Source organism: Mustela nivalis (genome assembly GCF_964662115.1).
Source record: "Mustela nivalis genome assembly, chromosome: 5".
Lineage (NCBI taxonomy): Eukaryota > Metazoa > Chordata > Mammalia > Carnivora > Mustelidae > Mustela > Mustela nivalis.
The window spans coordinates 145,328,145-145,340,658 of record NC_139024.1 but is presented as its reverse complement, the minus strand read 5'-3'; the positions used below and the strand labels follow the sequence as shown (position 1 = coordinate 145,340,658).

The 12,514-nt window shown below is 43.4% G+C and overlaps 1 long non-coding RNA gene across 1 annotated transcript; it reads right to left on the bottom strand.

Annotated features, from left to right (window-relative positions):
- Positions 1-1,829: 1,829 nt before the first annotated feature.
- On the bottom strand, positions 1,830-9,730 carry LOC309864583. The gene is made up of 2 exons (XR_014311622.1): positions 9,503-9,730; positions 1,830-3,212 (listed from the first exon to the last, which is right to left on the bottom strand). It is a non-coding gene; the product is annotated as an uncharacterized lncRNA (long non-coding RNA).
- Between the last annotated feature and the right edge of the window lie 2,784 nt (positions 9,731-12,514).

Genomic DNA, 12,514 nt, shown 5'->3' with positions numbered 1-12,514 from the left:
GGTCTCAAACTAGCTCAGATGAGCATAGACACACCCCAACCTTCCTGTTACCCACCAGATGCATATCGATCAACACGTAACTATTACAGATTTTGTCAGTTTCTTTCTTTCTTTTTTTTTTTTAAATTTGAGAGAGTGAGAGAGAGCATGAGAGGAGAGAAGGTCGGAGGGAGAAATGGACTCCCCATGGAGCTGGGAGTCCGATGCAGGACTTGATCCCAGGACTCCAGGATCATGATCTGAGCCAAAAGCAGTCACTTAACCAACTGAGCCACTCAGGTGCCCAATTTGTCTGTTTCTGGAATCCATTCCTTAAACTGAATTTCCTGGAGCAGCCACACCAACCTTGCAATTGTATTAGTATTGCTCTTGGGCTCTGAGCCACTTGATACTACACAAATCCAAGCAAGGTTTCATCTGACACCTTGAAACCATGCTGCCTCCCCTTGCTCAGCCTCCAGATACAAATCCACCCCCCACCTCCCCACCCCTGGCTGCAGGTAGGCTGCTTCCCCTGAGAAGGGATATTTATAGACATGGCTTTAAGTGAACAGGAAGATTCCTTCTTTGACTGAGTGCTGCCTGAACCATTCACTCTCCTCCCCTGCCAGTGTCCATCCCCTGCAGGGGTTTCCTAGCCCGTAAATGAAAAATCTTTCCTTGGGGATGGACAGGTGCTAAGCAACTGAGCTGTTGCAATGTTACCCAACCATGCCACCAGAGGGAGAAGACAGACTCTCCCGCTCTAGCTGCAGTAGTTTCCTTGTGGTTACTACAAATTCAGTGGCTTGAAAGAACATACATTTAATATTTTATAGGTCTGCAAGTCAGAAGTCTGAAATGGATTGGCAGAGCTTCCTTCTGTGGGCTCTGGGGGCATATCTGTTTTCTTGCCTTTTCCAGCTTTTAGAATCCACCTGCATTCCTTGGCTCATGGCCCCTTCCTCCATTCTCGAAGCCAGCAGGAAAGCATCTTCAAATCCCGCCCCCTCTAATTCAGGCATTCGTACCTCCCTCTTTATAAGGATCCTCCCGGTGCCTTTGGGCCAGGAGAACCCAGAGTAATCTCTCCACATCAAGATCTATCATTCTATCTCCAGGGATTAGGATGTGGACATCCTGGGGGAGGGGTGTTATTCTGCCCTCCACACTAAGGAAGAAGAAAAGATGCCCAAATTCAAAAAAGTAACCCTTCCTAGAAAGGGGGAGATCAATTCACAGTAGACTCTTTGGCCACCAAGATTATCATGGGAGCCCATGAAGAGAACTTGAAAGACGAACTGAGACCCTCTTTGCCAAAGAAGAAACTGAGGTCCGGAGAGGTTGAAGGACTTAACGCATACACACGAGCTGGTTAATGACCACAGTCCAGCACCTGACTCCCAGCCCAGGGCTCTCCTTCCAGTCAGTGTCTTCCGCTCTGCATCGGATCTGCCCTCTTCTTCAAAGAAATGGGTCACCATATGTAGTCATGTCATCTCCTGGCTGCTGTTGGAGCTGAGAATCCCTTCCAGCAGACCTTTCCGTCACGTGCTCGATAAACATTGCTCACCACACATATTCTTTGAAGATCCTTCTGCTGTAGTGTTAGCCTGGGGAAATCTTCAGAGTGAGGACCCAAAGGAATAGGTAAATTGATCACCCAGGGAACTAACCTACATTCTGCTTCATTGTTTTGGGCCCGATCATGACCCCAGGCATCAGATGCAAAAGGGAAAAAGGAGATGGTGAGGTCGCGATGTGTATAGATTTTATGGTTCCTGTTGATCTAAAAAAAAAAATAATAATTGTCAGGAAGAAATTTAAAGAGAAGAGACTTATAGCATTAGTTAATTTTTTTTAAAGATTATTTATTTATTTATTTATTTGACAGAGAGAGAGAAATCACAAGTAGGCAGAGAGGCAGGCAGAGAGAGAGGTAGAAGCAGGCTCCCCCCTGAGCAGAGAGCCTGATGCGGGGCTCGATCCCAGGACCCTGAGATCATGACCCAAGCCGAAGGAAGAGGCTTAACCCACTGAGCCACCCAGGCACCCCCATAGTTAATTTTTACAGAAGACCCACTTCTGCTGATATTTGAGGAAGATGAAATTATCAAAATGATGACGTGTGCGTTTTCTCAGAGGTAGATCATCTGGTCTGGTTCAACTGTCTTTTTATTACGATGCGTTGGGTGATGTTTTATTTTATTACAGAAGACTAAATTGGATGTCATATCTTTTATGTGAGTTTTTTTTCTTCTAAGATGGGCAAAAGACTTCAGATCCTCTGTAATGTACAAAATGCTTTGTATTGGATGTAATTGAAGAAACAACGGTTTTAATAAAACATGAACTGAAGATGCCGTCGATAGATTCTTAGATGTTTCTGGGGTCACCATCAAATGCATAGAATCTCCCAATTTTTTTAACATTCCATTTGTAAATCCTCTTGGAGAGCTTCAAAAAAGACACTCGCTTCCTTCTGATTTGATCATTTAGTACATTTGGCAGCTGTTGAGTTTCATTTTCTAACGTGTTTCTAATGGAGATGTACATAGCGGGGCTTGTTTAATATAATTTGTTGTTTATGCTCCAGCATTCATGGTATTATCTGCCTAAATGTGCAAAGAGGGGCTGAGTGAATAGCTGTTTTTGTTTTTCTTTCCTTTCTTTTTTAATTTTTAAATCAGCAAGGGTTTTCTGCATCTTGCAAAATGTAATCAGTACTGATAGAGTTTACACATTTCAGCAAAAGAATGATACTCCTTCAAATCTTTCCAAACGCTCCCCAGACCTCCAATTACTATAATAAAAGTGAAGACAGGTAAAACCCCAGCATAATAAAATCTATTGAGAAGGAAGCTTCTATTCGGGAAAGCAATTTTCTTGTTCCAGTGGCAGAGACCAAAGAAATGAGACTTTGCTGGTCGGACTGCAGCATGGTTTATGCACAGAGATTGTCCATCTGTTGTCCTCCAGGTCCCACGGGCACCTCAATTAAAGTGTCCAAAGCTGAGCTCATCACTGTTCTCTCCAGTTCAGTCTTCTCTCCACTGCTTCCCATTTTAGCAGTGGCCGCCACTGGCTGTGTGATCCTCACATCCAGCGTCAGAGCCAATCATCGCCAACATTATCAGTTTTTATCTTCTGAGTCACCTGCCTTCTGCTCTCATGGCCGGAGCCCCATGATGATGCCAGGGAGCCCTGGGCACTCTTGCCTTCATGGCGCCCTTCTGCCATAAAAAATATATTTAAAATTACATCTTATCACTTAGTTCACATAAAGACAGATACAATCAAAGCTGAATTCATTTTTTTATGTTCGTCATTATTATATTCATGTTTAAATTCTGATTCTAAGCCAAGCAAATTAGACATTTCCACGGGCCACTAACAGGTGCCATGGGCCATGGTGCCTACTGGCGAAGCTGGACCTGCTCACAGCCCCAGCTCTCACCTGTGCTCCTCTGACCTGTTGCTCGCCTGATCTCTGCTCACCTACCCTTGACAATCCGTTCTCCAGCTGCAGCCAAGAGACCTAAATATTCTCCAAATTTGCATACAACCCTTCAAGATTTTGCATTGTTTTGTAATTTTTTTCATTTTCTAGATTTGCTGAGATAGACTTGACACACAGTTTAAGTTTCAGGTGTTCATGGTAGTGACTTGATGTATGTTGTGATGACACTAAGGTTGCTTAACACACTCAGCACCTCAGAGTCACAACGTGTGCGTGTGGTGGAAACGTTTAAGACTTTCCCTCTTAGCAGCTATTGAGTATACAATACAGTATTGTCAAGTACAACTGCGCTGTGTGTACATTACATCGCTTATTCACCTTAGACTTTTCGAACACTTTCACCCAGACTCCCTGACCACCCGCCACCCACACTTCCCCACTGCTGCCCTGGCTACCACCAATCTGTTCTCTGTGGCCATGAGTTTGGTGTGTTTAGAGAAGTGAGGTCATACAACATTGATCCTTCTGTCTAATTTCACTCAGCCTAATGTCCTCAAGCTTCCCCGTATTGCAAGCAGCAAGATTTCCTTCTCTTTGAAGCTGAATAATACTCACATCTTTTTTTTATTATTTGAGCAGAGGTGACACACAGTACTACATTAGTTTCAGGTGTGCAAATTCGTGATTCAACAATGCTCTATAGCATGCGACGTGCATCCCAAGTATAGATCCCATTTGCCACCGCACGACGTCATCACAATTCCCTTGACTATATTCCCCTTGCTGTGCCTTTTATCCCCATGACTTCTTCATTCTGTAAGTGGAAGTCTATGTCTCCCACTCCCCTTCACCCATTTGCCCATCCTCACTCTCCCCTCTCCTCTGGCAACCATCAGTTCTCTGCATTTATAGGTCTGTTTCTGTTGTTTGTTTGTTGTTTGACTTTTTGATTCCACATAGAAGTGAAGTTACACAGCACTTGTCTTTCTCTGACTGACTTGTCTCACTTGGCATAATACCCTCCAGATCCGCCCATCTTGTCACAAATGACAAGATCTCATTCTTAATTATGGCTGAATAATATTCTATCGTGTATATACACCACATCTTCTTTTATCCATTCATTTATCAATGAGCACTTGGCTTATTTCTATATTTTGGCTATTGTCAATAATGCTGCAATAACTATAGGGGTGCATGTATCTTTTCAAATTAGTGTTTTCTTTTTCATTGGGTAGACACCCAGTACTGGAATTATTAGTTCCTATAGTAGTTCTATTTCTAAGTTTCTAAGGAACCTCCATATTGTTTTCCGCAGTGGCTGCACAAGTTTGCATTCCCACCAACAGTGCAGGAGGGTTCCTTTTTCTCCATATCCTCAACAACACTTGCTATTTCTTGTCTCTTTTATTCTAGCCATTCTGAATGGTGTAAAGTGATATCTCATTATGATTTTGAATTGCATTTCCCTGATGATGAGTGATGTTCAGCATCTTTTCATGTGTCTGTTGCCATCTATGTCATCTTTGAAAAAATCTATATTCAGGTCTTTTGCCCATTTTAATAGGATTATTTGTTTTTCAGTGTGGAGTTGTATTATCTCTTTATAGATTTTGGAAATTATATTTTTATATATTTTGGATATTAGCACCTTATCAGATATATCATTTGCAAATATCTTCCACCATTCAATAGGTTTTTGGTTTTGTTGGTTCTTTCTTTTGCTATGGAAAAGTTAGTTCAGGTTAATGCCAACTTAATTTCAACAGTATACTAAAGCTTTGCTCCTATACTGCTCTGTACCCTTATTGTTGTCACATATTATATCTTTATATATTGTGGCTGCATCAATATAGATTAATACTTATTGCTTTATGCAGTTGTCATCTAAACCATATACCAAAAAAAAGGAATTGCAAGCAAAAAAATACTTTAAAATCATCTGGGGGTACCTGGGTGGCTCACTCAGTTAAGCATCTACCTTTGGCTCAGATCATGATCCCAGGGTCCTGGGAATTGAATCCCTCACTGGGCTCCCTGCTCAGGGGAGCCGCCTTCTTCCTCTCTCTTTCTCTGCCTGCTGCTCCACCTGCTTGTGCTCACTCTTTCTGTCAAATAAATAAAACCTTTTTTAAAAATTTAAAAAACACACTAATACTGTCTTATAATTATCTTATGTAACTATCTTTACTGACGTTCTTAATTTTTTCATGTGTATTTGAGGGACTGTCTCCTGTCCTTTAATTCAGCCTGAAGATGTCTCTAGAATGTTTCTTGTGGGGCACATCTGGTAGAAGCAAATTTTCCTGTGTTCAGTTTCTTTGAGGATATCTTAGTTCTCTGTGATTTTTGAAGGGTAATGTTGCCTGATACAGATTTCTTGGTTGACAGTTTTTGTTTCTCAGCATTTCAAATATGGCATCCCCCTGGCTTCTGGCTTCCATGGTTTCTGATGAGAAGTGAGTTGCTCGTCTTCTTGAAGATCCCTTTCATACCACAGCCTGTCATTTCTCTCCTGTGGCTTTCAAGGTTTTCTCTCTGTCCTTGTCTTCCCACAGTTGGGTCGGAGATGACGGTGTAATACGGTGAAGAAAAAGCAGTGACTTTGGCATAAGGCAAACCTGGGTGTTAATCCCACATGAATCCATGTCTAACTGGTCTTTTCATGTCTGATACGAATATAATAATATCTAATATTAGGACTATCGCAAAAATAAAATTATATAATATAAACAAGTCACGGAAGGCAAGCAGTATGTTATTGTTCAATTTTTACAGACTCAGGACATGGTTCTGCCCAGAATAGGGGACTATGTTATTGCTAACTGTGGTTGGCATGGTTGCCACCATTTTATTTGTCCTGTAACATTTTCCTCCGCAAAAGCCTACATCTACAGTCAGAAAATACCACTCAACCGTACCCTGGGCTGTTTCCGCAGACCACCCAAACCAGGGCTGTTTCTCTTAAAGTATCATTCAGGGATGCTTAATAGAACATAATGTCCTCTCATGGCCCTCTCTGTGATTCAAGGTACCCATAGTGTCCCTTAAATAACACGGCATCCCAGTAAACTGGCTTCATCTCTGGCTTGGTTTGGTTGTGCGGTCATTTTTTGTGTCTTATTCTTCTGTCAGGTTTTAGCTATGCCTCCTCACGGGTTTGTCAGGGATTTTTCATTCCCTGTGTGTCCAGCGACCAGACCAGTATACACTAGATACTCAAATATTTGTTGGCGAGTGAATGGATGAATACATAAACTTTGTTTGTTTTAATGATTCTTTTTCTATTTTTTCTAATTCATTTGTACCCTTGGTTATGATTCCTTTCCAATTCAGAGTAGCCGTTGAGTGGGTTTGCTCGCTCTCTTATGGATTTGTTTATTTTTATTTATTTATTTTTTAAAAGATTTTATTTGTTTGACAGAGAGAGATCACAAGCAGGCAGAGAGGCAGGCAGAGAGAGAGAGAAGGAAGCAGGCTCGAGGCTGAGCAGAGAGCCCGATGCGGGGCTCGATCCCAGGACCCTGGGATCATGACCTGAGCCGAAGGCAGTGGCTTAATCCACTGAGCCACTCAGGTGCCCTGGGTTTGTTTATTTTCTCCTTCCCCCCCGAATGCCACACCCCATCATGCTTTGATCGCAGTGACTCAGGGTTCCAACAAAGACAGATGCTTTCAGCACCTGTTCTTTTAAAAGCAAGTTTAAAGCATTTTCCTCCTCATCGGTCTAAAATCTATCCCGTTCTAGGAAACAGAGGCTAACACAGCTTGCTTCGCATGATGGCTTTTGCGGGGTGTGTCTTAGCATCGTGTGACCAGAGATCCAGACTCACTGCTCCCCAGAGTTTGCTCCCCAGATCTGGGCTTCTCCAGGAACCATCACCATCTGCAATAAGTATGGAAAGTGAGAGCAAGTCCTTAGAAAGTTCTGTTTGACATCTGAACTTGCCACAGCATCTAAGCATCTGATTTTGCATTTTATAAAAATCATAGTCCATGACATGTTGAAAATAAAAGGCACGGGCCTTCAGAGTTTTCAGCTGGATCAAATGCAGAGGTGTTTCAGTCTGTCTAGAGAACAGGCTGTGAGCTTGAGGACCGTCCACATCCCATGACTTTCTGGAAAAACTGTAGAGCTGGGGGAATGCTTCCTGATGGGTGGGGGTTATAAGCCCTTGTACGTGTTTCTGCAGGGGGAAAAAAGGTGCTGCTTATGGAATAATGGATGTTATCCCAAAGTTATGCAGTATAACGCAGTTTCTAAATCAATTCGTCTCTTGTCTTTGCAAATGTAACTGCTCTGCAAGGAAAACGTCATTCCCTAGTATAAAAAGGCAGCTGTGCCAGAGGAGGGAATAATAAGGGAGCCTGTACCAAGTCAGAATAGACCTCGTTGACGCTAAAACTGATTGATGAGCCAGGAGCCTTCTGAGTCCAGAGGAGAACAAAAGGGAAACAAGGTAGACAAATGGTACCAGGATGCATGAGAAACCGTAGGTGTGACACAGATGTGTGTTCTCTTGCAAAGGAAGATTAGTGTCTTTAAAGACTGACAGTTGTTGTCAGTGCAGTTGACATAAATTTTGCTAATGTTAATGGAAATGTACTAGCACGATTTACCAAAGCCATTTACAGCTGTTGAGTTAGAGCGAGACAGAAAGCCATTGTAGGAAGAAGAACCCAAGAGGTTTTGTACTCTTGAGTGTGAACAAATGCATATTTTAAAACTGCTATAGACACAGAGTGTTCCCCCTAGTGTGTTGATTTTTATTTTTCTTCAAAGTTATTCTTGCAGATCATAAAAAATCTATAGCGGATTTTGTGGTTTCAGAAAACTGCCTCAGACTCTCTGCTTTCTCCATTTTGACACTGTGCTTCTTGGGTTCACAGGCTTTTATTTCTAACAATTTTTTTTTCCTCAGAAAATTATGTTCTTTCATCCTTTCTCATGATGCTGGAATTAGACATTCTCATGTGGGTTGAGTCAGACGAGTCACAAAATATTCTGCAATGCCAACACGTTGCTTTCACTCTCAGAGTGACAATGCCAAGGGCATGTGAAGTTTCTGCAGATAATGGATCAACTATAAAGAGCATCAAAGGCCAAGCTTGAAGGACGTGAGGTGAGGCTCCTGACATCTGTATGCTGCTGCAGCCAGAGAGTGGATGGTGGGAGGGAAATGCCTTCAGAACTGGAATATCTCCTGGTGTGTAGGAGGCAACTGGTTGGCCTTCCACGTGGGAACTTCTTCAAGTAGCTGAGCAACACAGAGTGTTCCAGAAGGCCACATGGGACCATGGAGACAGTTGGAAATAATGGTTGGAGCACTCAGAGGGGTTCTGAAAAGACAAGGTAGGGCTTGTGAACAGGATGGAAGGGAGAAGAGTAGGAACTGAGCATTGGCGAGAACTCTTGAAGGATAAAGATGACTTGAGTCTTATATAAAAGGTGAAGTGGGAAATCCTGGGCTGGCATCTTGCTTGGAATGACTTGAATGACTTCGGAGGAGCCAGACAAAGGCTAAGGGAAGAAGCAAGCCTCTGGTGACAAGAGCCGTTCCCTACCCAGGGATCCAGGAGCAGAATGGCTCTCATATCATGGAATCCAGTGTTTTCACCAGCGTTTTGTCCACTCTGGATTGTCCAAGCTCCGCGTTTCACTTGCTGTTTTCAGCTGACCCTCTTACTGTGTATTAGCATCACTGCCCAGGATGAGCACGGAAAGTAGGCGGCCATGGAGGAATACAGAAGAGCAATTTTTAGTAGGGTCTTGTGTAGACAAAGCTGAGGTTTCCATGCTGGCTGGGGTGGGGGAGGCTGTGACCCCTGCCTCCCCAGGCCACGCTCCACCCCCACCCCCACCCCACTGCAAGGCTCTAGTGTCACAAGAACAATGATTTTTGACTCTGGAGCCCTGCGTAGGCCAGCCAGTGGGATCATTTGACCCTAAGCCCCTTCCTTGGGCCCTAACCTACTAATCCATTCATAGTAAAAACCAAAACCAAAACCAAACCAAACCAAAACAAAAAAACCCCCAAAACTAAACAATAATAACAAAAATACCTCTGAAGTTTTGTGCCAACTTTTGGTCATTACTTCTGAAACACTTCTGTTCCTCCCTTGGGCGGCTTCTTCCCACTCCAGACCCTTCCTTGCTGGAGCCTCTTTGGTGTTGCTCTCCATGGCCCATTTCCCAGCTGGATCTTCAGAATCTCTTCCTTATTCTTTGGGTCAAGATAAGTGGTTACTCCTTTGGAAGTTCCAGAGGCCCGTTTTATGAAAAGTCATTCCCATTTTCTTCTCGATTTAGTCCATAAGCATTTATTGGGCACCTACTGAATGTCAGAGCTTCAGCCAGGGGTCAAGCTCTGGTTTCTCTCATGTGCTATGTTTTTTTAATTTATTCATATGCCAAAGTTCTAATGCCGCACCAAAGCTGGAGCTCAAGCCCCCATAGGGCTCCACCGGAAGCAGAAAAGCCATAGAAGAGAGGTTCATGGTTGTCTAAGTCTGCAAGGGCTGCCATAACAAATTACCACAGACTAAGTGGTTTAAACAGTAGAAATTTATTTTCTCACAGGTCTAGAGGCTCTAAGTCCAAAGGCAAGGTGCCTTTGGCTCGTAGATGGTTGCCTTCTCTCTGTGTCTTCACATGGTCTCTTCTCTGTGCACAAGCTCCCGCAGTGTCCCTTCTCTTCTTACAAGGCCATCAGCCCTACTGGGTCATGGTACTACCCTTATGACCTCTATTAACCTTAATTATCTCCCTAAAAGTCCTGTCTGCGCATACAGCTACACTGGATACCAAGGCTTCAACATACGAACTTGCAGTGGGTGGTGATGGTCAGCACACAGTTCAGTCCATAAAATGAATAAATGTCTTTTTATCTGTGAGTAGTAGAGCCTCAACTTTCATGTTGAGCTGTCCAGAGGAAAAGGGTCTCCAGTGTTCATTCAGGAGCTCAACAGGGACACAGTTTCAACAGCAACCACAGAAATTATGTTCACTTATGTACATAGATTCAAAGACAATTACCCTCAGGCCCACAAACTATTTTAAGAATCTGCAGATCTATTCTGCCCAAACCAATTACTATCTGTAGGAAGCACCGAGAGTACTCATTAAACAGGCTATATTATTTGTTGCAGGGTGTCAAGGGTGTTTACATGTCTGCCATCACTGGAAATGACATTGACATCCACTTCCCCTCATTTGGTTATCCAGAGCACAGTGAATGAACAGACACTTAGCATTGCCCAGGCCTTGAGTTAGAAGTTTCCAATGCCACCAAAATGCATCGGAAACTAGAATGCCTCCACTTTGCTCAGGGCAAGGTGAGCCAGTCCTGCATATGCCAAGGAAAGAATTGTGAAAATTCAGGTATTCCAGAAAATGTAAGTAAACAATAAATAAGTAAAGGTTGTCATGCCTTGAAATCAGCTTACACCTGTCAACTGCACAATTACTAGCAGCCAAGATTCACACTTCAGGGGACCCCAGAAAAAGGATTTCTGATTCTTGTTACTGTTCAGTGTTTGATTTGGTTTGGTTTGGTTTACCTCCCAACTTTGTTGACTTATCACGGCTTCCAGCATCTCTCTGTCCTCTTCTTTCAGAGGTTTCCCACTTTTCTTTTCATAAGCTTGATGTCTCTCTGCTTCCCACCCTTGCTTCCCACCAATCCTCGCTTTGAGTTCCTGCCTCCTGCAAGAAATTCCCCTTCCTCTCCTTCATAACTTCCTCTACCCTTCCCCACTGAGGCCCTGAGAAGCAGGCCTTTACCACAGACCCTGAGTTGATGTCTTAAACGTTCCTTTAGGAAGTGCCTTCTTTCCACATGTAAATCTTTCTGGGAAGAACCGAGCACAGTCTGTCATCTAGACCATGAGAAGGCTGCCGGTGAAAGTGAAGAGGAACATTGGGCATTCTCTTTTCACAAAGCAGAATTCTTTCATCTCAGAGAATTCTATTCTTTGAGACTCTGAGTGTTAGGCTAAAGCAGATCAAGTCTCAGCAGATGCCTCTAATAATTGCATCTTCCCTCTCAAGGACTCTGTGTTTGCAGTAGATCCGACTTTTTAAAAATGGAGGCACGCTCTAGTCTCCTTGCTGTTCAGTGTCACAATTTTGAAGCCTGAGCTTCCTTGGTGTCAAAGTTGGGTCTCTGTGGGCCTGGTACCAGGACACTTTCTACTTGTAGGGGCAGAATTACTGAGGTATTCCCTGTGGGATTACCTTACCGCTGGGCTCCCTGTGAGCCAGCAGATAGCTCATCCTCAAACCCCAGCCCCCGTGCTGCGTGGAAGGTGTGACCATGCAGAACAGGACTCAGAACAAGATAAACAAGGGCTAAGTGACTAGAGAAGCTGAGAATTCTCCAAACGAGAATTGTCAGGCTACTCTGATAAGGAAGTATCAGACCAATTCTGGCCATTAAAGAACTGCAGTAACCCTAGAATCAGAAGCCTTGAGAAAGGGACAGATTTAGTCCTCATAAAAGAAGCTCAGTTAACTGAAAGGGATATTTGATGATATCGCAGAGTAGGGGAATTTTTTTAAGTATTTACAATGATTTGTACAATTTGTATAGCAAGCAAATACACAATCAACTAGCTGGAACACTGTATCCACACCTGGAGACAGATAGACTGCTGCCTCTAAGTAGAAGTTTCCAGTAATTCCTCAAGACCGGAAGTGACCTGGTGAACAAATATGGCGTGTAGTCTCAATACCATAGCAGTTTCCAGGCAAGGGTCCAGAAGGATGTCCTCAGGACCAAGCTATCTGGTGGAGTTGCAGGACATGCTCACGTTTGTCTCCCTGTGGATTGGGTGTGATACAAACACAAACCTTTTTGCTAGGGAGAAAAGGGTTTAGGAGTTGGTCTTCTAAATTCTGGTTGGCTAGAGAGGATAAGTAGTTCCTACATGTGATGACCAGAATAATCGCCAAAAGCATCAAAAGGAAAAAGAACTCTGAGAAAATAGAAGTGAAAAGAATGTCGAGAAGCTAGTGAGTGGGAAAACACGTGGCATGAGGAAGAAACACACCCAGCCCTTAGCATGGCCTCCTGC